Consider the following 26,041-nt stretch of genomic DNA (forward strand, 5'->3'; position numbering starts at 1 on the left):
GCTCTGGCAGTTCTTTGGTGGGGGAGAACCAGAGGGTCAAGGAACAAGATGGACACAAAAATCTGTATTTTGCACTCTTCCTCTGCACTTGAGAAAGAAAAACGGGGCCGATCCATCTGTATAATACTAAACCAAATCTCTTTAATTCCAGTCAGCTTTTATCATTCAGTCCCTGAGTCTGTGTGTGGAAAAATTCAGGCTAATTCCCCCCTAGCAACAGCCTCAGCCTATCAGAAGACTGGATGCTCCGTGCAGCTGCCAGCCAGAGAGAATAACTCTAAGTAGGTCAGGCCTGTATTTCTAAAAATGCTACGGTCTAGTAACCCCACTGTCCCGTCTGTCTGCCCTGCCCCGTAATAACCTCAATTGCTTGGTGACACAATGACACACTACCCTGTTAGAGAGCAATCACATCATGCTACATTATTCTGCTCCGAGCCTGACTGCTGGGTGAAGGACCCTCGGAGGGGACAGCATTAATCAGGCAGCCATTCACGTCCACCCGCACTTCAGTGGCGAAATGGGGACTGCATTAATGACCAGCTGTTTGAACTAACACAAACAAAATCATGTCTTCCACTCTGTTGGGTGCACAGAATACGCCATTCTGAGCCGGCAGGTTCCGCTCCTTGACGAAAGCGAAGAGGTACATTAAAACGGGCTCCGACCACGCCAGCTCCGGCACCCTCAGAGTAAATATATTTAAATTATCTGACAGGCGCGGCTCCAAAAGCTACTGATTGAATATGCACGGCTTTCCCGGCCACCGATTTCCCCCTAATCCACATTAAAAAGGGAAACGCAGACTCGGGGAAAGCAATACGTAGGCGCGTTTTGCCCAGGAGGCCGAAAGCCGGGGAGCTGAACTAAAATTGACTTCTCTTCGGGCAGAAAAACAAAGCGGGGCGAGGAGTAATTGTGCGGCGTGAACACAAATACAAATACGGCATGAATGCCGTGGAGGAGCGCCGAAAACAAATAAGAGTAAACATCCCCAGCCTCCTGACCAATCAGCTCCTCCCACCGGCTCTTTGTGGGGCTGGAGTCGCACACACCGCAATCTCTACGCGCCAGAGACAAGGGAGGGAAGTGAACGTGGCCTTCGCCTCCCCACCACTGCGGTGCCCCGACTTCCCACAGGCTTACTAACAGACGGCTGTTTGGCTGCAAGACCGCCAAGGCTCCGGCAAGGTTTACGTGGGGGCCAGCAACAAAAATCAGAACCCCGCTGCAGTTGCCCAATTCGAAGATGCGATTTTTCGCATTTAATTGACCCTATCTCATCTGAACTGTAACTTTTAACTCCTCTCCACGTGAATGCACAAAAACCGAACAAACAAAAACTCTGTGTGGATGCAGAGATCCGGGCGATAGGCAACAGCTGCTTGGGGCTATTAGAGGAGAAACCGTGTATTGACGGGGAGCGCGCAGATATTTACATGCACGATTCATCTGCATTTTTAAGGGTTCATAGTTTCGTCTAATGAACATACAATATCCCCCCACCCTCCCCCACAAATGGATAATCCAGCCTTCAATTATGCAGAACCCAGCAAGTCTTAGACGAGTAATCCATCAGGATTTGATTTACAAACACAGAAAAATTCCTGACTCCATTTGCCCTGGTTTGAACTGGGTTTGATAACTTAGTTATGACTGTCTTCTTCACTCTGTGGCACACATCACACAGTTATTCTTGGAGAGGTGCAGGCGCTGACGCAACCATGAACCACTAATTACAAGCTGCTGACATTCTGCTTGTCTATGCAGCTTTGAAGTTCTAAAGTCTGTTTTTCTGATGGGCTTGCTCAGTTGCATTCTCCTGCCCTCATTGCTCCCAGCCCCCCAATCCCCTCTTTCCTTCTCTCCACTGGAAGCCTTTCTGCGTGCTGTAGGACTGACTACCTGGAGCAAATCTCTAAGAGAGATCAGCTTCTCCAACCTGCTTTCTTTGCATTCCCTCCCTGCTCTCCACCGCACAGAGATCTACAGTTTCCAAGTACAGTAATCAGGTCCCCACCCAGCCCCACCCGCAGGAATGCGCCAACAGCTGGCCAAACATAATCCAACACACAGAGCCGCCTTTGTAGAAATAGTAACAAACAGTGGAAGGGCCAGACAGGCGTCCCAGAAGAGCTCCCCATGACAACTGGGAAAGCACCTCACCCCCAGTTCTGAGCTGGGCTTGGAGCACCAGAGCCCAACCATCGGAATCTAAAACAAGCCTCAGGTGCCTCCCCTAACCTCACCAGAGGCTGTTCCGAGGGCCCCCGCGTCTCCAGATAGCAAGGTAGATGCAGGCTTTCTCTATATGGAGCATGACTCTGCTCTGCCACATGGCACACGCCCTTGAAATGTGACATCATGATCCCAAATCTCATGAACAGCATCCGCACCTGAATCTAACCATCTACCTTGAGAGCTGGTAGGACCACCTCTTCCCTACAAAAAGATTTCTTTTTTTAATTATAGGCTGATCCGGGAATTCAGAAACACGTAAATATAAGATTGCATTCATCTCCATTGTACGCTTAGCATCTGAAGCCTGTGGTAGCCAGCTGGTCTCAAAGTCATCTGGGATACATTTATTTTGATTAAATTGATCAGATTTCTATTTACTGGATAGAATTTTTCATCATACTGAATACAGCTGTGTTTACAGGGGATCTGTCGAAGAAGAAGCAAACAAAACCCTACAGTCAGTCCGAGCGAAGCACAGAGCATTCAGAACTTCAAGGAGTTAAAGCTGAGGAGGGTTGCTTTCACATTAACAAGAAAATTCTGCATGCAGCTGCTTTGGCCATGCTCTCTAGCTAGTCAGGAAATGGGTGTTGAGCTGAAGCTGAAAATACAAGCTGCAATCAAGCCCGATCCAGCCAAGTGACAGACTTCCTGTGTAAACTGGTCAGAAATCGCCCTCTGTTCATGTCTGTACATGCATGCACATGCATTTAAATCCACGCTGCAAGGCTGATCTTCTCCCTGGGGACACTGGTACAGTCACCTAGCCCATCAGTTTCTTCCTTGACAGCACCGGGGACATCCAGACTACAATTTACAGTTCTTCCACCCATGGACCGGGTTATAAATTATGCCTTCCTCCCTAGAATGAGAATGCAGGGCCAGCGGCAGACAATCGAACGGCATTCCGCCTCTCCTCTTTCTTCTCAAGCGCTCCCTCGCTCTGCCTTTCTCCAACTCTGCCTCGTCGGCAGGCAGGCAGGCAGACCCATCAGAGACCGGGTTTATCCATCTTCAGCTCTACTCTCAAGTAAAATGCCACCACATCTCGCCATGGGTCTTTCCTCCCAGACTAATCCCCGGGAGCAGCCCGAGCTGGGTGCGCCCTGGGGAAGACCAGTGGGCATTGGACGGATCGAATTCCTAACTTCTCCAGTCCCGGTCCTTGGCGTTCTTTCTATCCGTCCCACCCCGGGTCTTCTCCCGCATCACCCTGTCCTCCGAGTCCCGAGTGCGAGGGGACCCCAGCCAGAGCTCCACCAGCAGGTCCTTCTTCTGCGCTGCGTAGACCGACGATGCCGGGTTCCCGTGCGCCATGGAGAAGCCGAAGCCGGGAGACAGCAACAGCAGCTCAGGTAACCAGGAGAAGCTTGGCGTGCCCGCAGCGATGCAGCCCTGGAGCTGTGAGGAAAGACGGTCTGGCTTCAGAATAAAAAAAAAGAAAGAAAGAAACACAAAACAGCGCAGCTTGGCGTCTGCGGGGGTGGGAAAAACAGACACAAACCATTAAAATTAAAAAAAGCAAGAGTTAAAATCAAATTTCAAAAAATATATATAATACATAGATCAGAATACTTCATGCGACTTTTATTTCTGATGTTTCTCGGGTTATTGGCCTCCCCGCCCCCTCCAAAATCTCTCCTGTCCCCGAACGCTACTGTCCATGAGCGCCGAGTCACAAAGGCTTTTGCTCCAAAGTGCTAGCAGACCCAGCATCACATGGGAAGCCACATGACAACTGGAGTCGGCTGCTGCTGTGGTCAACTGTGTTGCTGAGGCAGGGGGAGTAGGAGGGAGACAGAGCTTAAGTGAGACATGCCCCTCTCGTGCTCCAGGAAGAAATTTCCTTAAAAGAACAATGAGAAAAAAAGGCATCTCTGAAGAAATGCTGGTGAATGCACCCGGACTTGCAGACATGCACACTTACATAGCCTAGAGAGACCGTGGGTGCTTGGAGACATTTTGAGGATGCTGTACCTCAAACACAAGCTGGATGGCAGCAATATTATTTCCAGTTTGTATTAGTCAAAGCTTGATTTCACTTAAGTGGATTCCTGAAAAGCACACGCCATGTCTTCATAGCATGATCAGGCTTGGAAAACCAATTCTATTATCTCTCCCTGCAATCTGCATCTGAACCTGCATTCTGAATAATTTATTTTTAGACTAATAAGATGCTGGCCAAGACCGCTCCCTTTCTTCTTGGGCGGGTGGCGCAGGCAATATTCACCCAAGTGGGGAAAGCTGGACTCTTTGTAGGGAAAAGAGTCGGTTTTCATTATTTTCCAAAATGGCACTTTCTCATTTAAAGGAGCACAAACACATAATAAAGTTCTCCTGCAAGTAAGCATTAAAAACAAGCAAAATATTTCTGCTTCGCTGAACTGACAAACCTCATACTTTCCCTGTGGCATCTCAGGCTGGCGGATGGTGGTGGTATTTTTCTGATGATGCTCATGGCTGCAGCTAGAGCCCTTAAGCCATGTGGATATTGCTACTCCTCGGCAGGGTGGGAGCAAACAACTGCTTTCTGGGGCATCTCTCTGAAGAGGTGCTGTGCTGCCCAGGTACGGTGTACCGGTTATATTAAGGCAGGTAGGAGAGAGATGGCCTCAGGGCCTTATCGAAACCATCAGTCATCCCAGAATTAAATACGCTGTTTATATGCCGCATCCTCCCCACGGTGTGAAAGGTATGCCTCTTTAGAAAATTCGAGCATGCCAGCTAACTAGAACGAGAGCATCAGTAAACAGGTGGCAGGAATTGTCTACAACTTGTCTTACTCAACTGTAGGTATCAAGGTGAGCAGCCCTTCATTCATGCAAAAGTACATATAAGCTTCCAGGTATGTTTGTGTCAAGGATTGTCCTGGACACTGGGGAGAAGACAGGCAAGGTCTCTGCCATCCTAGAGCTCATGGTAACCGCATGTGTCTTTTTACCTTCAAGGTCAACCATCTCCCGATTTGGATACTCCAAAGACATCTAAGGAAGAAAACCCCACGGTTTTTCACTCCTTTCCGGCCATCAACCTGTATGAACGAACTCTGGAGTTCTATGGATTCTTTCCTTACAAATTACGCTTGAATTTAAGCTGTCCTCTCCAGTCCTCCATTCCAGAGCCTATGCTCATGTGCTCACACCTGCACAGTCCACATTCTTCTCTGTCGCCTCCTTCTTTGTTCTAGTCCATTGGGCAACCGGCCACTAAACAAACCTTAATAAACCACCACGTTCTGGATGTCCAGACCCCCTTCTCCATGTGGTCTGGGCAAACCTGTCCAAAACTGAGGATGGCTCCCTATTTCTTCAGGTGTACATGCTACCAGTAAAAACACCCTATATCTGACTGTACATCATCTATGTCAGTAGACTGGTCTATTCCTGACCCTCTGAAGACATCGTCCATTGAACCAGGAAAACATAGTAATTTTGGCTTATTTTTGTGAGTAACTAGGCCTAGCGCACAGCAAGGAAACCAAAGACACAGGAGGCACTGCCCCTGCCCTCAGACAATTACAATATGTAATCTATGCAACCTGGGCTCTACTGGCACTAACCATGTACTGTCTTGAATTGCTATCTCTTCAAGGTTTATTTCTTGTAACAATAATAAACAGGTCTAAATCTGTTGGGTAAATAGTGCCAAAGAAGGTCTGAGAAGGGAAAGACGAATTCTACCTAAATGTCTGCCAAGGTCCCCAAAGAACCCTGAGATCTGCAGTGAGCTATGAAACATCTGGCCAGGGTAGGGGGTAAGGTTTGGGCCGTAACGATAATAGTAACAGTAGGAGCAAAACACTAGCCCTTCATTTATGCCAGGGTCTCCTCTAAGCATTTCACATCCCTGAACACAGTTAATCCTGTGAGGGACTTAGTGTTTAATAACCTCTTTTCAATGATACAGAAGTACCCATGAGAGGTTAAACAAGCTGCCCAAGACTGCACAGCAAGTAAGTGCTAACAGATCGATATATCTGGCCCCTGAGCACCACTTTTTAACTGCCATGCTGTACATCCTTGGAGCTGGAAACCAGAAAGGTGAGGGGACATACAATCCTGACTGAGGTGCATGAGGGGATCAATTCAGTTCAAGCAGAGGGCAAGGTTTGTAGAAGACAGACAAGAGCAGGGAGAGCCATATCACAAGGCTAAGGCATTTAACTCTTATCCTAAAAAGCACGTGACTTTTCCATTATTGTTTCAAATTATAGGAAGACTTTTCTGGTTGTTCAGTGATAAAGAATCTGCCTGCAATGTAGGGGACAGAGTTCAATCCCTGGGTCAGGAAGATCCCCTGGAGAAGGGCATGGCAACCCACTCCAGTATTCTTGCCTGGAGAATCCCTTGGACAGAGGAGCTTGGTGGGCTACAGTCCATAGAGTCGCAAAGAGTCAGACATGGCTAAAGTGACTTAGCACACATAGCTAAAATTAACAGAAGGTGAAGGAAAGATCAGATATATGGAGACTGACCAAGAAGCTCCTGCCATAGCCTGACTACAAGGGGCCACTGCCTGAGCCAAGAGGGGTTCTAGAGGCTTTATGAAAAAAGAAATAACATTACTGAGGTGTTCTTGGGGAAAGGGAAAAATGATAGCAAAGTTGACTGCATGATTTTTTAAACCTGGATATGTTAATCAAGCAGTCCCCTGAGCTCAGAAACTGATCTCCTCCATCCTTTGTTTTTCCTAGCACAATCCTTGATACATTTTTAAAAAATACTGAATGAAATCAGTTAAGTAAATGGAGGTAGAAATGGGAAAAATAAAGGCGATGCTACACAGAAGAAAAAACTACAGAAAATTTAACAACTCATAGGATATCCAAGGGGCAGGGTCCATCATGGAATTAGATACATAGCAATAGCACCCATTTTCTCTCTCCACCACTGGCCCAGATTTTTGATGATACCTGTTTTCACCCATCATGCACCTTAGGGCTCCTCTGCAGGCTGGTTTTGATCAGATGCTGTGGATTCCTCCCTGCTCCAGCCATGGCAGTCTTTGCTTATCACCTGCAGACCCATCTTATCCAGGTCTAGCTCCTAATTTGAACACTGCACTTATTACACCAAGGCAGTAAAATCAGTAACCAGACATACTTTACCATTCTTTTATTTTTTTGATACACAGCAAAGTGGGGAAACCACACAAGTTTATCACCCTTTGCATACAATCTTAGCTAACCAGAATCCTAAATTAACAAATGTACCTCATTTCTTAAGTAGCTAATGAAGGTTAATATGACATACTGCTTCTGGCTCTGGAAGTAAAAAAAGGGTATTATTGCCTCATATTATAGCTGGGAAAAAAAGTGTTAATAATCTTTCTCATCAGCAGTAGAGAATTAGGCTTTTAATATCCAGATATATTTTAGTAAAAGGCTAGTATATCATCTCTAAGTGGAGTTCAAGAGCAATGTTAGATAACTAAGGCATTTCAAGAGCCTACTTATACTAGAGACCAAGAAAAAAAAATACAGTGAAAGCCAAATTTATTCCTACATTGTTGAAGGAAAAAAGAAAAAAAATGCAAATTTATGTTGGGAATATTGTGATATTGATTTAGATTAATTCCAGTGATTAATCTTTAAATATTAAGATTGAAACTTGGCTCTGGAAAATAAAGAATTCTGAGTAAATGGGTAATATGTGAACAAGGTCACTGTTTTTTTCAGTGACACTCACACCAACGTGTTATGAGAACCTTCTTGGGTAAGAGAGTGTATGAAGCATGATGGGAGAAGAAAATGAACAAGGCACCATCTAGGTCTACAAAGAGCTTATGAGACCCTCACTCAGGAAGACACTTCCCTCCATTTGACAAAGGGAACCTACTGCTTTTGACAACAGCAAACGGGGGAAAAAGTAGAAGCAGTGACAGATTTTATTTTCTTGGGCTCCAAAATCACTGCAGATGGAGACGGCAGCCACAAAATTAAAAGACACCTGCTCCTTGGAAGGAAAGCTATGACAAACCTAGGCAGCATATTAAAAAGCAGAGACATCACTTTGCCAACAAAGGTCCATGTAAGTCAAAGCTATGGTTTTTCCAGTATGTGAGAGTTGGTCCATAAAGAGGGCTGAGCTCCAGATAACTGATACTTTCAAACATTCAGACCCTTGAATAGCAAGGGGATCAAACCAGTCAATCCTAAAGGAAATCAACCCTGAATGTTCATCAGAAGGACTATTTCTGAAGCTCCAATACTTTGGCCACTTGATGTGAAGAGCCAACTCACTGGAAAAGACCTTGATGCTAGGAAAGATTGAAGGCAAAGGGAGAAGAGGGTGGCAGAGGATGAGATGGTTAGATAGCATCACTGACTCAAATTCTTAAGTGAATAAGAATGCTATGCTTTGTCTCTGCAATATCTCTTGGGAGATACTGATGATGAAAGCGTAGAGAAAAGAAGGATCACTCTAGGCTCAGTCACCAGGTTTCTAGAGGACTTAAAATTGCATGCCATGTTTTCTAACTTCCCCAAAATGGATGGATACTGAATTAAGATTCAGTTCAGTTCAGTCGCTCAGTCATGTCCGACTCTTTGTGACCCCATGAATCACAGCACGCCAGGCCTCCCTGTCCATCACCAACTCCCGGAGTTCACTCAAACTCATGTCCATTGAGTCAGTGATACCATCCAGCCATCTCATTCTCTGTCGTCCCCTTCTCCTCCTGCCCCCAATCCTTCCCAGCATCAGAGTCTTTTCCAGTGAGTCAACTCGTCGCATGAGGTGGCCATTAGCTCTTCACAAAGCAGAATGACAAAATGACTAATAGTTGGCTGCCGGCAGCGCCCTGGTTTCCCCTCTCTTCTCTTACCTAGTATTATGACCCTGATACATTTTACAGGGGCCAAATGGCAATTTTAAGGTGGAAAGACTGTGTTTGTTCACCTGTGAGTGGTTTGACCTTAGACTTCGCAGAGCACTGTCAGGAAGTCAGTTTTTCCATGCTCTTTACAGTAAACAAAGACAGTGTGGCTGAGATCCAAATGTTACAGAAGGTCAGGGACCAAACTGCCTCAAAGACAAAGAGACCGCTTCCAGAAATTGAAACACAAAATAGATGTGAGAGCCATCAACATTCCAAACTGTGCTCCTGTCCAGTGTTTGGTTCAAACAATGTGACACATACCCAGCGTCGAAGCATAATAGAAATAGAATCATAAAACCCCAGGTGCTGCAAAGCACCTTAAAGGTCATCTCGTCCAACTGCAAATCTGAATTGTGAACAGTGCCCTTTAAAATATCTCCTCCATGCAACACCTCCAGCGACTGAAAATGTAGTGCCCCGGGAGGCAGAAACCCGTTCCATCTTATGAAGCCCTGAGCCAAAAGGTCTGGTGCCTCGCTGGAGCTTCTATTTACCAGCCCTCAATTTAGAAGCTTAGGCACTCAAGTTTAGGGTGCTTTTCACATGGATGTCTCTCAAATATTAGAGGGAATCTGTCATTACCCATGGGCTTTCCTGTTGGCTCAGCTCTAAAGAAGCCACCTGCCAAAGCAGGAGACATGGGTTTCATCTCTGACTCTGGAAGATCCTCTGGAGGAGGAAATGGCAACCCACTCCAGTATTCTTGCCTGGGAAATCCCAAGGACAGAGAAGCTTGATGGGCTATAGTCCACGGGGTCACAGAAGAGTTGAATACAACTTACAGACTAAATAACCACAACAGTCATCACCACTCAGATGACTCTTCTCTACATCTAAAATGTGCAACTTCCTTAGTCACTACGCTGTGACATCTACTCCATTCAACATCCCGTTTTCCAGTCTCTGAATTCATGCCAGTTTATGGGTGGCCCTTTGAAAGATGTGTCATGTGAACACCAAGTCCCACAGTGTGGCCACACAGAGTAAACAATACTATCACACAATACTATACCTTCCCTCCAAGAGGCCAGATCATGATCAGCGCAGCACCATCTGCCTGTGGTCTCCAGGTGGCCACATCACATTGGTGACTCACCGGGCTCACCTGTACCCTTGTTCATACACGTTCCAAGTGAATCATTGGACAGCAGCTTTATGCAACTATATGACCCTTTTTGTTTTGTTTTTGAGCAGATTCTATGGTTACAAAAAGGAAAGGAGTAGTAGGAAACATAAATGTGTTTGTGAATAGACATACTGTTTCTTCCATGGGAAGATAAAATCCCCACAAGGCAATGAGTACACCTTCTGTTTTTTTCCTATTTCATAACAGAACTGCATAAAATGAAATACCTCTGATGATGTAGAATAGCCTAGCCCAGGAGGAAGACCACTGGACATGAAGTCAAAAGCTCCAGTTCTGGTGGCCATTCTGCCACTATCTTTTTATTTGCTATCACAAGTAAGCCATTCATGTCTTATTTCTTCAGCTGCAAAGTGAAAACTTCAATAGTATGCACCTTGAGCTGCCCAGCATTTCAACAGTTTATATGGAATTTCATTTCTAAAATGTGTTAACACAATGGTATAAATAAAATATTAACTCTTGGCTAAAGTTTCCTAAGAGTCGGACACAACTTAGCAACTAAACAACAACCAGACAACAAAGTTTCCTAAAGACTTTCCTTGACATTAGATAAGCTTTACATTCAACTGTCTCAAAACAAGTGAATGGCACTTTCACAAATCAGAAAGTTCCTATGCCCAGGGTTGTTTGTAAAAGATGCTGCCAATTAGATAAATTAGGTGAGTCTGACTGGGGGTCCTGGAATCTTTACCCTTGGATGAAATAACCATTTTGAATAGGTGAACCAATTACTGAGATTCTCGGGGGTAAGGAATGAAATAAATGTCATGATGTGCTATCATTGCTTTCCCATAATCCAAATGTCTTCTGAAAATGTCTTTAATTAACTACACAGAGAGAACCTTTAGGTTGAAAAGATCTAGTTTCTTTCACATTTTTTAACTAGAACCATGACAACAGAGTGGCCTGATGGCAATCAGCGGTTCACATGATGGGAACACTATTCACATTCTCAGTCAGACGGGAAGGAATGATGGCATATGGTCATTAACAAAATACCTGCTCATGGTGAGATCTTGCGTTACAGTAAAATTCACTCCACGACGAGATTCTAAGACACATTCCAACCTATGTGACGTTAACCTGACAGACCACAATAGTTCATCTTCTCACTAAGTATCTTACTAGACTACGCAGTATTTCTCTTAAAGAAACTAAAAATAAAACTTGGCAAGATAGGCATGATTTTCTTGAAATCAGAGCCTGGTTTGGGGCCGTCCTTTCTCTCTGTTCGTCCTTCACTGATGAGTTCAGCATCAACTTCTACAAAAAAGCAGGACTCTGAGTGTCCGGGCTCTAATACTCTCTGCTTATGTGTCAGAAGCTTTTTTTTTTTTTTTAAGGTCTTCTGTTCTCAAGATATAAACCATCCAACTATCTATGATCTTGGACATCCGCAAGTCACTCATGCATGCATCCAGGCTGAAGTCAGTTCAGTTGTATCCAACTGTGTGACCCTGTGGACTCTAGCCCGCTAGGCTCCTCTGTTCATGGGATTCTCCAGTAAAGAATACCGGAGTGGGTTGCTGTGCCCTCCTCCAAGGGATCTTCCCACCCAGGCATTGAACCCGTGTCTCTTGTGTCTCCGGCATTGGCAAGTGGGTTCTTTACCACTAGCACCACCTGGGAAGCCCCCATGAATCATACTGTCTCCTCCTTTCTCTCATTCTCAGAAGCCTCATGGCAGAGCCCCTGGTGCAATGATACTGTCTCAGACTCAAACCCCTGTCTGGGAGTCAGGCAGAGAGTTCTCTAGCTCAGCCTGGGTCTGAGTAGCAAGGGTCATGCGGCCACCCTGACAGCCCGACGAGAAGCCAAGCCTATGCACTGCACATGTATTCCAGACACACACAACGCCGGGAAGAGAGACTGATGCTTTCTGGTATCTGCAAAGTATAGCTAGGTAGCCAATTGTTACATAATTAAGTGCCTAATGGTACTTGATGTGAACAAAAGTTGTAAACATTAGCTGCCTGTCACCCATATAATAAGAGATTCTAAAATGCAATTAGCACAAATGACCACGTCTCCATTCAAGTCATGAGGCAGACTTTTAGAGGAAACTTTAAAATAATTGAAATGGCCATGTTTAGGATGCCAAGTGCATACAGATAGTTCATTGGCTGCTGAGACAGTGCAACTTTCTCAAGCAGTCAACACAGGCATACTTCTGGAATCGAGTTAGATCATGCGTCTCGTTGGCAGCGGGGCTCACCTGCACCCTTTGCTACAGGTTCCCCAAGATCAGTACTGATGTGCTATGGTGCCTATAGGAATGCGTGGATATGGAAGGAGGTAAGAGTGCTGGGAATGCAGTTTCCAAATGCACAGTTTATAGATTCAACAGGTAAGGTCAGAAACATGGGCTTTCTTTTGTTTTAGTTTTTTTTTTTTAATGTGGACCACTTTTTTAAAGTCTTTCTTGAATTTGTTATAATAATGCTTCTGTTTTACATTTTTTGGCCTTGAGGCATGTGTGACATTAGCTCCCTGACCAGGGATCAAACCCACACTCTACACTAGAAGGTGAAGTCTTAACCACAGGCCCACCAGGGAAGTCCCTGGGCTTCCTTAAAAATTTCTGGAACATGAGATTCTGTGTGCCTTTAAGTGAACTGTGGCTCAGTGATGAACTTTTCCTTCATGAAAATAACTGAGGTTACCTTAAACACTGGTTCTTGACACTCTCTGTTAAGTATACACAAACATTTTGTGTGCAGATGGCTATTAACTGTATACCTATTAATGTTATCATAAAGTTAGGTAATTGATGCAATTACACAAGTACATAAAATTATACAAATATGGAGAAGAGATCATTAACGCAGATCACTCACTTAAATTTAATACATTGGCTCTAACTTTTGATCCTTGAGATTTGAAAGACAAAATATTTCTTACTGCTGAGAATATTCCAAAGAATATTTTTGTAAAGAATCTAAAGAAAAAATTTAGGTAATTATCTTAAAGTGCTAATATAGACATAAATATAGCATCTATTAATATGAGTACTTTGAAAGGAGAAACTTATTTGTGCCAGTATACTAAAAAAGACAAAGGCAATCTTACCACTTCAAAGTGACTGAGGTTGTAACTAGCCATATCTATCAGTAAGATTATCTGATGCAGTGACTGTTGTAAAACATCGGAAAAAGAGTAATTCTAATAATATGAACACTTAATTATTTCTTAATACATGCTAGGCAGTGCTCTGAGCTTTTCACATTTAATTCTCACAGGGAGACCTATGAGTTGGGCATTATCGGTATCTCCATGTTACAGACGAAGAAGCTGCAGTAACCAAATGTTAAGTACTCTGATCAAGGCCACACAGCAAGTAGGTGGAAGAGCCAGGCTGCACATTCAGGCAGGTGGGCTCCCAAGTTCCGGCACCAGACTCCATCGCTCTGCCTTGCATCTCTTTGCTTCTTTCTCCCCTCTCCCACCAGACCCCAGACGCCAAAATATCCACTGAAGCTTGACTCTGCTCTTGGGACTGTCCAACTCGTCTCATTACCATGAAAACAACAGCAACATTCAAGGAAGAAAACACACTATGTCTAATGACATGTTTACCTAGCGAGAAATAATCAAATGGCATACCGTAGAGTTTTAAGAAACACTGAAGCAGGGCACCAAAGTTGACAGCTTTGTTCATAACAACAGAGAGAGTGACTAGAAAAATATGTGAATGTATGAACTGACATGGGGGGCTGAGACCTGGCTGGGAGTCACAGAGAGCCAGCTCGACGGAACAGATGAGAAGATGAGGCAATAAACGCAATCAAATAATCATACTGATGACAGCCAGTATGTATTCGGCATCAAGTTTTCTACAGGAGCTTCAGAACCACTTAGTCTAATTTTGACAACCATCTGCAAATCCACTATTATTTTCACTTTACAAATGAAGAAATGGAGACTCACAGAGATGAAGTAACTTGCTCAAGATCAAAGAACTAATAAACATTTGAGGCAGGATTTACATCTTGCTCTGACTCTATAGTTTTTGCTCTTGAGACTGGAGTCATGTTACAATAGGTCAAGTTCAAAGCATTAACTAGATCAAAAAAGGTTAACAGAGAGGTTGAGGTGAACAGGATCAAACCCCACACATAGGAGTCATTAAGATGGCACTTAGGCAACAATGAGCTCAGACAGTAAGACCACAGATCGGAGGCGGCTTGCTCTTTGGCTATGGGCTTCAGTCCTGTGCTTGCTGAGTGTTAACGCCATCTGACTGGAATCAGAGTTGCCTGGATCCTCTCAGAGCCAAACAGAATTAGCTTCTACAAAGACTTTGGGGAATTAATCACAGTATAAGTAAACACAGAACCAAATAATCTGAGCCCTGATAAAGTCTGAAACAACTCAGGAACTAGGAGTAGCTAAAAGAAATGACCAAGATGGAAAGAAGAAGCTGGATAAACTGGGGCCACCTATAGGATAGAGCCACGCCTGTAATAAGCCACAGACAACAAGATGGCGAATTCTGGATAAGACGACATGCCGATGAGATGGAAGAACCACCTGTTTTATGTAAAGATCCAAATAACCAGATCACAGTGGACAGCCACTCAAATCATGCCTTCATAATACAGAGTATTATTGAGAATAACTCAATTCACAGGGAGCTTCAGGCAGGCAGTACTACATAGCCTGTCAGGGAAAACAGAACGATAATTACAGAAAAGAATCATATCCTCAGAAAAACAAAAGTTAATCAAACTAAGTTTGTAAAGTACATCTAACAGACACATTGTCTGGAATCATGCTCTCACAAATACTGCTTCTGATTTTATACCAATGCATTTAGCTAATTTAATGGTTTTTTCCTGTTACTTCCAAACTAGGTCTCCTCTCATAACGTGTTAGAATCGTCCTGGTTTCTTAAAGCATCTTAAGAAATTCAGTCACAAAGGATGGGATTTATTTTCCAAAGATTAAACAAGGATGTAATGGCTTCTCTGTTGTGGAAAAATCAATCGTAGGACAATCACATTAAAAAAAAATGCGAGTGACTGAAATCAACTTGAGGTAATACTTAATCAAATACAAGTAAAACTAATAAGCAAATGGCATTGAATAGCACTGAGATTAAGCTAAAACACTACCACACATTAAAAAAAGTATTTTTTTAACTTTTAGAATAATTTCGGATACAGGGAAATGTAAAAGATAAGGTATAGGGAATTCCTGGTATTCCTTATTACTATACCTTACACTGGTCACAATGGGTAACTGACACAATATTAACAAAACCCCGTATTTTATTTGGAGTTCCTTAGTTTTTACCTAATGTCCTTTTCTGTTCCAAGATCCTATCAAGGATGTCCTATTGCATTTATTTGTCATGTGTCCTTAGGTGCTTCTTAGATCTGAGCTTCTCAGACTTTCCTTGGTTTTGATGGTCTTGATAATCTGGGAAGTACTGCTCAGGAAGTGTGCAAAATGATAATATCCTTCAACTTTGGTTGGTCTGATGTTCTCTTTATGGTCTGACAAGGGTTATAGGACTGGAGGAGGAGAACCAACATGTGGCTCTGCCATTCTCATCACATTGTATAAAGGGTTCAGTTCAGTCGTTCAGTCGTGTCCGACTCTTTGTGACCCCATGAATCACAGCACGCCAGGCCTCCCTGTCCATCACCAACTCCCGGAGTTCACTCAAACCCATGTCCATTGAGTCGGTGACGCCATCCAACCATCTCATCCTCTTGTCATCCCCTTCTCCTCCTGCCCTCAATCTTTCCCAGCATCAGGGTCCTTTCAAATGAGTCAGTTCTTTGCATCAGGTGGCCAAAGTATTGGAGTTTCAGCTTCAACATCAGTCCTTCCAAGGAACACCCAGGAATGATCTCCTTTAGGATGGACTGCTGGGATCTCCTCACAGTCCAAGGGACTCTCAAGAGTCTTCTCCAACATCACAGTTCAAAAGCATCAATTCTTCAGCGCTCAGCTTTCTTTATAGTCCAACTCTCACATCCATACATGACCACGGGAAAAACCATAGCCTTGACTAGACGGACCTTTGTTGCAAAGTAATGTCTCTGCTTTTTAATATGCTGTCTAGGTTGGTCATAACTTTCAAGGAATAAGCGTCTTTTAATTTCATGGCTGCAAACGCCATCTGCACTGATTTTGGAGCCCAGAAAAATAAAGTCTGACACTGTTTCCCCATCTATTTGCCACGAAGTGATGGGACCAGATGCCATGATCTTAGTTTTCTGAATGTTGAGCTTTAAGCCAACTTTTTTGCTCTCCTCTTTCACTTTCATCAAGAGGCTCTTTACTTTTTCTTCACTTTCTGCCATAAGAGTGGTATCATCTGCATATCTGAGGTTATTGATATTTCTCCCAGCAATCTTGATTCCAGCTTGTGCTTCCTTCAGCCCAGCGTTTCTCATGATGTACTCTGCATATAATATAAAGGGTACATATCACCAATGTTCCTTTTATTGCTGATGTGACCACATGAAAGACTTTGATTGATCATTATCCTCAGATCAATGGGAAGTCATGAAAGAATATGAAACCAAGTGAAAATCATCAGGCTGGCCTTTTGAAATGAGAATTCTGGCAAGAGGGTGGAAAATTTACTGGAGGTGATGAGTAGACAGAGTGAAAAGAGACAGATCTTTTTTATAGTTCTTAAGATGAGACAGGATGGTATCTCCAGAAGGGGTTGGTGGTAGTATAAACATTGTGAAATACAAGCTTTCACTAGAAATTTAGTAGGTTGAGTTGACAGGGTGATAAATTGGAAATGAGAGAAAAGAGATCACGGAGGATGGGATCTACTTGTCTGGCTTGTGTAAAACAACAGAATGGCAGAACCACTCACTGAGGCAGGAAACACCAGGAGTGACCAGACATTTTCTTCCAGGAACAAAGCACCAAAATATGAAGCATTTGATCTTGGATATACTGACTTTTTTTTTCTTGGACTTAAATCATCTTTATTTCAACTTTGCTTATTTTTTATGACATAGGTGCATTATTGTTTCATCACTTTCAAACTTGCCTTATGTTTTCCAGTTAACACTATGATTTATTTTTGCAAGCAGGCTGTTGAATCAAAGCACCACATTAACTAACGATGGTGGATTCTTCTGAAATTTTTTTTGTTTGTTTGCTTTTTAAACTCTTATTGCTAAAGTGCCCCTGGGTTATATAGTGCAATGTGGTTTGTTTAGGATAAATGTGAAAAAGCCAGGATGTCTGTCTTTGCTCGGGTTCCTAGCCACTGCGCCTCATTTGGAAATAGTCCATTTCAGGTAGTTACATCTGTTCCAGGGGAACCTCTCCTTTATGTTTGGTGTTTTCCTTCCTTTTTTTCTTAGTACTTCATGGAAGTATCTGACATGAAGAGATTGGATATATTGACTCTCCTGTGCCCTTAGAGCTGAGAGAGGAGATGTTTATAGGCAACTGAATACCATACATATGGAGATAATATAAATTCATGTTTCATTCACAAATTATACTATAGCTAAACATTCAAGTGGCTCCCACCATTTTCCAGACACTATTTTAAGCATTTTACATATATGAACTCATTTTGTCTTTACAACTAGATGAGGCACGTATTATAATTATCCTTATTTAACATAAATTGAAAGTGAAAGTGTTCACCACTCAGTCATATCTGACTCTTTGTGACCCCATGGACTGTAGCCTGCCAGGCTCCTCTATCCATGGAATTCTCCAGGCAAGAGTGCTGGAGTGGGTAGCCATTCTCTTTCTGCAGGGGATCTGCCCAACCCAGGGATTGAACCTGGGTCTCCTGCATTTCATGCAGACTCTTTTAACATCTGAGCCACCAGGGAAATCCAACATATAACTAAACTGTTAGAAATTAAAAGACACTTGCCTAGCCCACACGGCTTGGATATAAACCCAGGCACTCTGCCCTTGGAACTTGTGGTCTTACCTGTCATGCTAAGCTACCTCTCATAACAAGTCAAGGAAGGAGATGAGACTATTTTATTTTTTAATCTTTTGGCCACACTGCACAGCATGAGGGATCTTAGTTCCTCAACCAGGGATCGAACCCGAGCCCCCTATGTTGGGATCACGGAGTCTTAACCACTGGACCTCCAGGGAAGTCCCCAGAGATAAGACTCATTTTGGAGACAGTAGGGAGTAACACAGAAGAGGGATTTCAAGAATATCAATATTTAGAAACTAATTAGACCTCTTTTTATAGTACTGTTTGCAGAGGGGAACGTATTGCTAAAAATACGAAGGAAAAGAAACTGAAACAACTTGGGAGTCAAGAGGAGCTGGTGTTCAAAAAAGATGAACTTTTTAAATGCTATAAAGATGTTTACTAAGAGAAGGACCACGGGACTGATAACAGAAAGCCACTGTGAACTTAGGGAAAGCTGCTTTGATGGAGTGAGGAAGATGGAAGCTAGACTAGAGAAGGGGAATTTAAAGGTAAGGAAATGAAGACAGAAATGCTTTCAACAAATAGGGATAAAAGAGAGGAGGTAAGAAAACAATACCTGTAGGAGGAATATGGAGTCAAGGAAGGGTTGTCTGTGCATAAGATGAGAGAGTTTTAATAAAGCTCTCTGGTTTTTTGTGTGTATTTTTGCCGTGGATATTTCAATCTATAAATTGACCATATGTGTATGTATATATATACATACACACATAAGCCAACATATACATATATATCGGCGTGCGTGCTAAGTCACTTCAGTTGTGTCTGACTCTGCTACCCTATGGACTGGGACCCACCAGGCTCCTCTGTCCATGGGATTCCCCAGGCAATAATACTGGAGTGGGTTGCCATGCCCTTCCTCCAGGGGATCTTCCCAACCCAGGGATTAAACCCACATTTCCTGCATCTCCTGTACTGGCAGGCAGATTCTTTACACATATGTATCACAGCATACATATGATATTACTATAAAGTTATTTTGGCTTATATTCTCCCAGGGAATTTTCTTCTCTGCATATATAAATAGAAAAAAAAATATATATATGTATATATGTTCCAACCATTTAATAGCACTCTCTTTTTTCATGATAAACAATATGTCCTGGGCTGATGTCCCTCTTCCTCCCTTCAGACCACTGGGACTTAACTGCTATTAAAAGCCAATGGAAAAGATGCAGTTGAGGGGGGAAGTGGAGTATACATGAGAGAAAAGAGTCCATCAATAGTGCAAATTTGTTCATCAGTGAGCACGGGACAGATGTGAACCAAATATATTCATGTATATTCATGCAGCGCAGTGAATGAAATGATACTCTACATAACATACGCCATGTGGTGGTATAGTCACTAAGTCATGTCCAACTCTTGCAACCCCAGGGACTCCAGCGACCCCATGGACTCTATAGCCTGCCAGGCTCCTCTGTCTATGGAATTCTCCAGGCAAGAATACTGGAGTGGGTAGCCATTTCCTTCTCAAGGGGATCTTCCTGACGCAGGAATCAAACCCGGGTCTCCTGCCCTGCAGGCAGATTCTTTACCGCCTGAGCTATGAGGGAAGACCAACAGATGCCACAGAAGCCAGTAACAGATCCAGGTACTGTCTGCTTCCCCAGTTTGCTCTCACATCATCCTCACACTGGCTTCCTTGCCTCTCGGCGATCTCTACCTGCTTTAACATGCCACCTTCTTCTTGCCTCAGATACTTCATACATGCTCTCCTTCTGACTGAGAATGTTCTACCCTCTGCCCTATGCACCACCCTTTTCCCCAGGTCCTATCCTGGTAAAGACGTTCAACACATAGCTGTTGGACGAAGGAACTGCGTTCAAGACATGTGCTGAAACAAAAAGCCCCCTGAAACTCAATGTGATTTCAGCTATTTGTTTCAATGCAATCCTCCATCTAGTTACCAACACAATCTTTTTAACCAATATAAAACTGAGTCAGATGGTTAGATAGCATGACCAACTCAATGGACCTGAATCTGAGCAAACTCCTGGAGACAGTGAGGGAGCTTGTCAGGTTGCAGTCCATGGGTTCGCAAAGAGCTGGACACAGCTTAGCGACTGAACAACAATATCAGGCATCTTAACTTCATCTGGATAGTCACATTTTTAAACCCAGACTCATATTTTTCACTCCCACAAATACAGAGAACATACATGCCATTTCATTATATTATCAAAAAAGACCATGAATTCCCTCCCACTAAGTAACAAAGAAAGCCAAATCCTAATCAGAATGCCAATGTATTCATTTACAAAGAGATGTGTAACTATCAGTGCAACCAGATGCTCCTGTCAATCTGACCCACACCATATTTTCATCCCGTACAAGCTTCAGCTACAGGTTGATGAATCTTACATAAAAATGTGGATGAGACCAGAAAACAGTACTGTGAGCAGAAACCTAGGGGGTATCCAACGCCATGGACGAGACTCTGAGTAGAAGAGAGGAAGTGGTAGTCTCTATGCAAGGAACACGCCTGGTTTTCAGAATATTAGCAGGGGGTCTCTTGTCAGTTTGTCTTGTGATGAAGTGAAGTGAAAGTCGCTCTGTCTACAGCGGATCTTCCCGACCCAGGAATCGAACCGGGGTCTCCTGCATTACAGGCAGATTCTTAACCAACTGAGCTATCAGGGAAGATCCCCTGGAGAAGTCTTGTGATGATGCAATATTAAAAAGTGTGTGCTCACAGTTCATGTTCATAATGTCTTAAATTTGCCAATTTACCCTTGCAATGGAGAGGATTAATGAATGATCATAAAGCATACTTTGAACTGTGGCATGTGATACTCAATAACCTAGGCTATGCAGGAGTTTCACAGACATTATCAGACATCTTGAGAAGTCTATACTCTAACAGTCTCTAAAAAAACAATAGTTCAAGTGTTTAAAAATCCTCCTGGGAAAAAAAGAAGAGTCTAGCTGCTAGCCTTATAGCATTCCTATAACTAGGCTCCCTTGTTTCATACAAGAAGACACATGTCGGGTGATCAAAACTAACATAAATCAAAATTGAGGAAGAAGATTCAGCATCTATACAGATACACTTTCAAGAAAACTGGGCAACTAGAAAGGCTGAATGAGTAGAGGCAAGACAGATTTTTATTTATTGTTTACCCATAGGTTAAGGGAAAAATGTGAGCCTGCATCTTGGTTGCAAAGAAGGAGCAGAGGAGAGAGAAACACTGAGATAAGAGAGGGGAAGAAAAACTGATTGAGTAACTCTTAGAATTAACCAGGTCAATTTTATGGATGAGAACAGACATTTTCAATGAGAGTGAAGAGAAAGAAAACCTTTCAGCTGTAGATAATAGTGGATATGAAGGCAAGAGAAGATGGAGGAGATTGTAAGAGATGGTATTAATCTTCTCTGTAAATTATAAGGAAAGGTGAGATGGTGCTATATGGTTCACGACAGAAGTGGGAAAGGTGGGCTCATGTTATAGATACGAGAGCATTATCTTTTTTACCACATGCCAAATACTTAGCACAATGCATAGCACACAACAGAAACTCAATAAATACGAACTGAATCAAAGAGTTCAATTTGAGGAATTTAGGCACACCGCAAAAGGCAGAACAGCTGACACGTCAAATGAGACTAAAAGCTAAGCAGGGAAAAGACTTTTCACCTCTTTTTAAAGTGAAAGTGAAAGTCACTCAGTCATGTCAGACTCAGTGCAACCCCATGGACTACACAGTCCATGGAATTCTCCAGGACAGAATACTGGAGTGGGTAGCCTTTCCGTTCTCCAGGAGATCTTCCCAACCCAGGGATAGAACCCAGGTCTCCCGCATTGCAGATGGATTCTTTACCCACCTCTTTTTAAGGTGTCCTTAAAGATATGAGTTCTGGATGTTCAGCAGGGATCTTAGGAGGAAAAGACAGACAACCTTCCCAGGAGCCATCCTCACACATCCACAGAAAACAGGTAGCCACTTCATGAATAAGTAATTACTAACAGCTGGCAGATAAGACGTAACTCTCTTATCCAACATCCAATCCTCTCCAGCAGAGATGGACAACACAGAAACATTTAGTCAATGGCACTGTCAGTTGGTCACCCAGCTCTGCAGACCACACAAAAGAACAAAGCAGGCAAGCGGAGGCCTGGAGACTTCTCCGTGGCATGCATCGGTCTGGATAAATGAGAAGGCCAGGTAATCTGTGCTTTGTATTCTACAGATGGCTTTCTCGTGTCTAAAACCATTCAAATCTGAAAACAAATCCCTCTCGAATCCAAAATCATGGCCAGTCAACAACAGGGAATGGAAGGCATTTTATTAAGTCTCTTCTGGGGAAAGGCTGTTGACTTGGATTCCCGGTGATGTGGGCACATGATGGTTACGGATGCTGTGTTCAGGTGTCATTTGAATTCACATGATATCTAATAAATCACAGGATGTTCACTTGTCCTATTAAAACTGCATTCTACCTTACCAGGTCTGAATAATTTGTATAAAATGGATTGCTACAGTTCTCACTAGAAGGTCTAATTGCATTCCTGGTATAACTTAAAATGATAACCTTATCTTAATTAGCAGCATGATGCAGAAATGCTTTCGAAAGCCTCTGAGAATTAACCTGCATTTTTAAACTGGAGCCCTGGGGCTTTAAAAAAATAACTTTAAAAAATTTGCTATTGAATATGTGAGCCGACGTTAATTTATCAAAACAACAAAAGGAAATAATCATATTGTGAGAGACTAAACAACACAACTAACACCTCCTCTGATCAAGCAGTTTGTACTGCTCTTTGTAGAATCACACGCGATGAAATTCTAAGGCCTAAATCTCTGTGATGTCCGCTGATTCGTCGCACCCACAAAAGAGTCTCTCTCTGTTTATTCTAATGAGACTCACCATCCATTATAAACGGAATGCTGCAATTGTGGAAGTGAAGTGGACAAACATAGGGGGTATGTATTGTCTTCACAGGGAATTAATCACCATACAGATGCCCTATGGTACGCCCTCAAGTTCCCATACAAGGCTCTTCTCCCAATCCATCCAGGTCCAATTAATTCTGGCCTTCCTCATCCATCTCAACATCTATTTCCGGCCCACTCGCATTTGAAATGTCTTCACAAAACTCCAAAAGAAAAGGGCTTTCTGTGGGAGAGGTTATAGTCTGTGTATAATTGCTCTGGTAAAGAGATGTACATTGGCTCACTTATGACCATCATCATCCAACAGAGCACACAAGGATATATGAAAATTAACATTTCAACCTATTATACTATATGATGGCAAGATTTAAAGACTTTGCAGTCATCACTGTAGAAACCCAAAGCAGATGTTAAAGAGTCCCCATTTCAGTGCTTGCAAACTGAGGGACATAATATCGTAAACACTATGCAGCTTGGCATCTATCCTCAAATGCCCAGCTAAAGAAACATACTGGGTAGAGTTTATTATCACCCAAAACTCAAACGAAAGTCACATCTAGAAATGTTAAAGACATGCTATTGTAAGTGAACTACTCTCCTAAGACTGGCCCTTGAGATTTGTGGTTTCTCTAAGCTGGTACCACCTGAGGAATAAAAGACTTCTTATAATACAACTTGGCATTTCCCTATCTAAAAACAGCGTTCTTTATGGTGGCTCAGACTGGAAAGTATCTGCCTGTAATGCGGAAGATCCCAGTTCGATCCCTGGGTCGGGAAGACCTCCTGGAGAAGGGAATGGCAACCTACTCCAGTATTCTTGCCTAGAGAATCCCATGGACAGAGGAGCCTGGCGGGCTTCAGTGCATGGGATTGCAGAGTCAGACACGACTGAGCGACTAACACTTTTACCTTCACTTTTACTTAAAAACAAATATGGCTCAAAAAAATTTTAAGTATTACCTCCCTGCTAGAAGTTAAGGAGCAGTTTTGACTAATTTTAAGAGGTCAGAGCTAGTAGAGCTTATTGTAGAGGATATTATCATTAGAACTGAACATTAAACTAGTAGAAAGCACAGAGGTTTAAATACTTCTCATATTTGAGATTGTAATAGATTGAAGTTCCATCTAGCTTAATTTATGAGCACAGAAAATAGTAATATTGAAAATACAGAAGAAACAGGTACATACTATTATTAATTCAAAATCTTTTTTAAAAATTGTCAGTACCTTCATTAGTAGCATTAAAACACTTTTAAAATGTCTACTATAAGCAAGGAGCTTGTGTTATAAGTGACATGAAGGTAACAGCTCTTATAAAATAGTAAAGCCTTTTAATTTATGTTCAGCTTTTCTTCAATAAGGGATGGCATTTCGGGGAAGTACTATTGTGTAGAATATACGGACTTATATTTACATAAGCAAATTATCCATATCCTGAAGGTCCTGCAAAGGTATAGAGGCCTGGGCACATCTACTCTTATTTAAAACCCTATCTCCAGGCTTGAGAGTAAGGAGATTAAAGACTAAACATATATTACCAATGAGAAAACTCAGCTGGAAAACCCTGGCAGAAAAGACATTTTAATCAACGGATATTTCAAACTGAGTGACCCCAAATCTGTTTAACAAGACTGTTGTTCTAAAGCAGGAAGCCCTCCGATCGTTTAACTTGCTTTCCATTTCATTGGTGTGACAACCCCACACTGATGGCATCTTCCGGTTGCAAAACCAGTCTTTATTACCACGGCAGTTACAGTCTCATTTACAACATTAGTGTCCTAAACGGGGACTGCATGAAAATCTTCGATTATTTTCAGGCAGCCTATGTAACATTGCTGCTAATTCTAATGCCCAGCTAGCATAATCATGATAACTTCTGCTGTGATCCCAACAAGGATTCCTCGAGCTCCTTATAAACGCATTAATCACCCCCTATGAAAGTCACTGCTTGCTTTTGACAAAGATAATGTATGTTGCTGGGATTATACTACTGCATGCAGAATCATTAAAGAGAGAGAGAGACCCGAATTTATGAGGAAGCCGCTGGACAGCAGGGCACTGTTTTAACCATAAAAATCACAATCTGCAAGGATGGTGGCCAAAGCAGAGGAGCCATTAAAGACTGATAATTAGCATCAATCAAGGTGACATGACTGTGGACATCTTTATTACTTTAAACACACTAATCAAATACTTCTGCATTGAGATGGAAAGATTGATAGGCAGCGAGGCAGCGAGAACATCCCTACGGAGACCCTTCTAAAATGATCTGTTCAAAAGGTAACAAAAGAGGCATCCGTATCGGTCAAGCGGTATACACATACACAGCTCTGAGATGGAAAAGCTCAAAATGGACCTCCTGGGCTGGCAGGGTTTTCACATGGATGCTTTATCGCTAAGCATTGCTTCAAATAAACACCTATTTGTGAGTCCCTTCTGTGCAACCCACCGGACATGCTTGATTTGGATGAAAAAATAACTCAGAGGAACATAAGCTCCGGGCTATTCTGTCAGTTAAATAAATAACCCAGCACCCCAGCCCAGCAGTGACTCAGTTTCTAGCCCTCTCCTTACATGTTCATGTGGAAATGAAAGATAAAAGGAGCGATGAACCTGGTACCATTTACATAATTACAATAGGGGCTGTCAGTATTATCTAATTGCACTAGTGCTCAATTCCATACCACACAGACGCTCAAATATGCTGTTACTATTACTGCTCATATAAATATTTCAGTCCTAATGAACAACAAGCCGCTTTACCATCTTTGCCACCCCTTGAGCCCATATGGCATTATACCTTAATGACTGCAATTTTTTAAAAGGCACTCTTTTCCTATTTATCGTTTCTGGCTGTTCACTGTTCACACACTAAATTCATGAGGTTAAGGGCAGAGACCATAAAGCAAAGATGTGAAGGAGTTTTC

General features: G+C 42.7%; 1 long non-coding RNA gene across 2 annotated transcripts in view; it reads right to left on the reverse strand.

The window, feature by feature from the left end:
* Positions 1-3,509: 3,509 nt before the first annotated feature.
* Positions 3,510-26,041, reverse strand: part of LOC129543237 (uncharacterized) — a 398,644-nt gene continuing 376,112 nt past the window's right edge. For both annotated transcript variants that reach the window (XR_016036055.1, XR_008683264.2), the window contains one exon: positions 3,510-3,642. This is a non-coding gene — a long non-coding RNA (uncharacterized LOC129543237). The remainder of the gene's footprint in view (positions 3,643-26,041) is intronic.

The sequence above is a fragment of the Moschus berezovskii genome, chromosome 23 (assembly GCF_049115385.1).
Source record: "Moschus berezovskii isolate FMDL1 chromosome 23, NW_MosBer_1.0, whole genome shotgun sequence".
In the NCBI taxonomy this organism is placed as follows: domain Eukaryota; kingdom Metazoa; phylum Chordata; class Mammalia; order Artiodactyla; family Moschidae; genus Moschus; species Moschus berezovskii.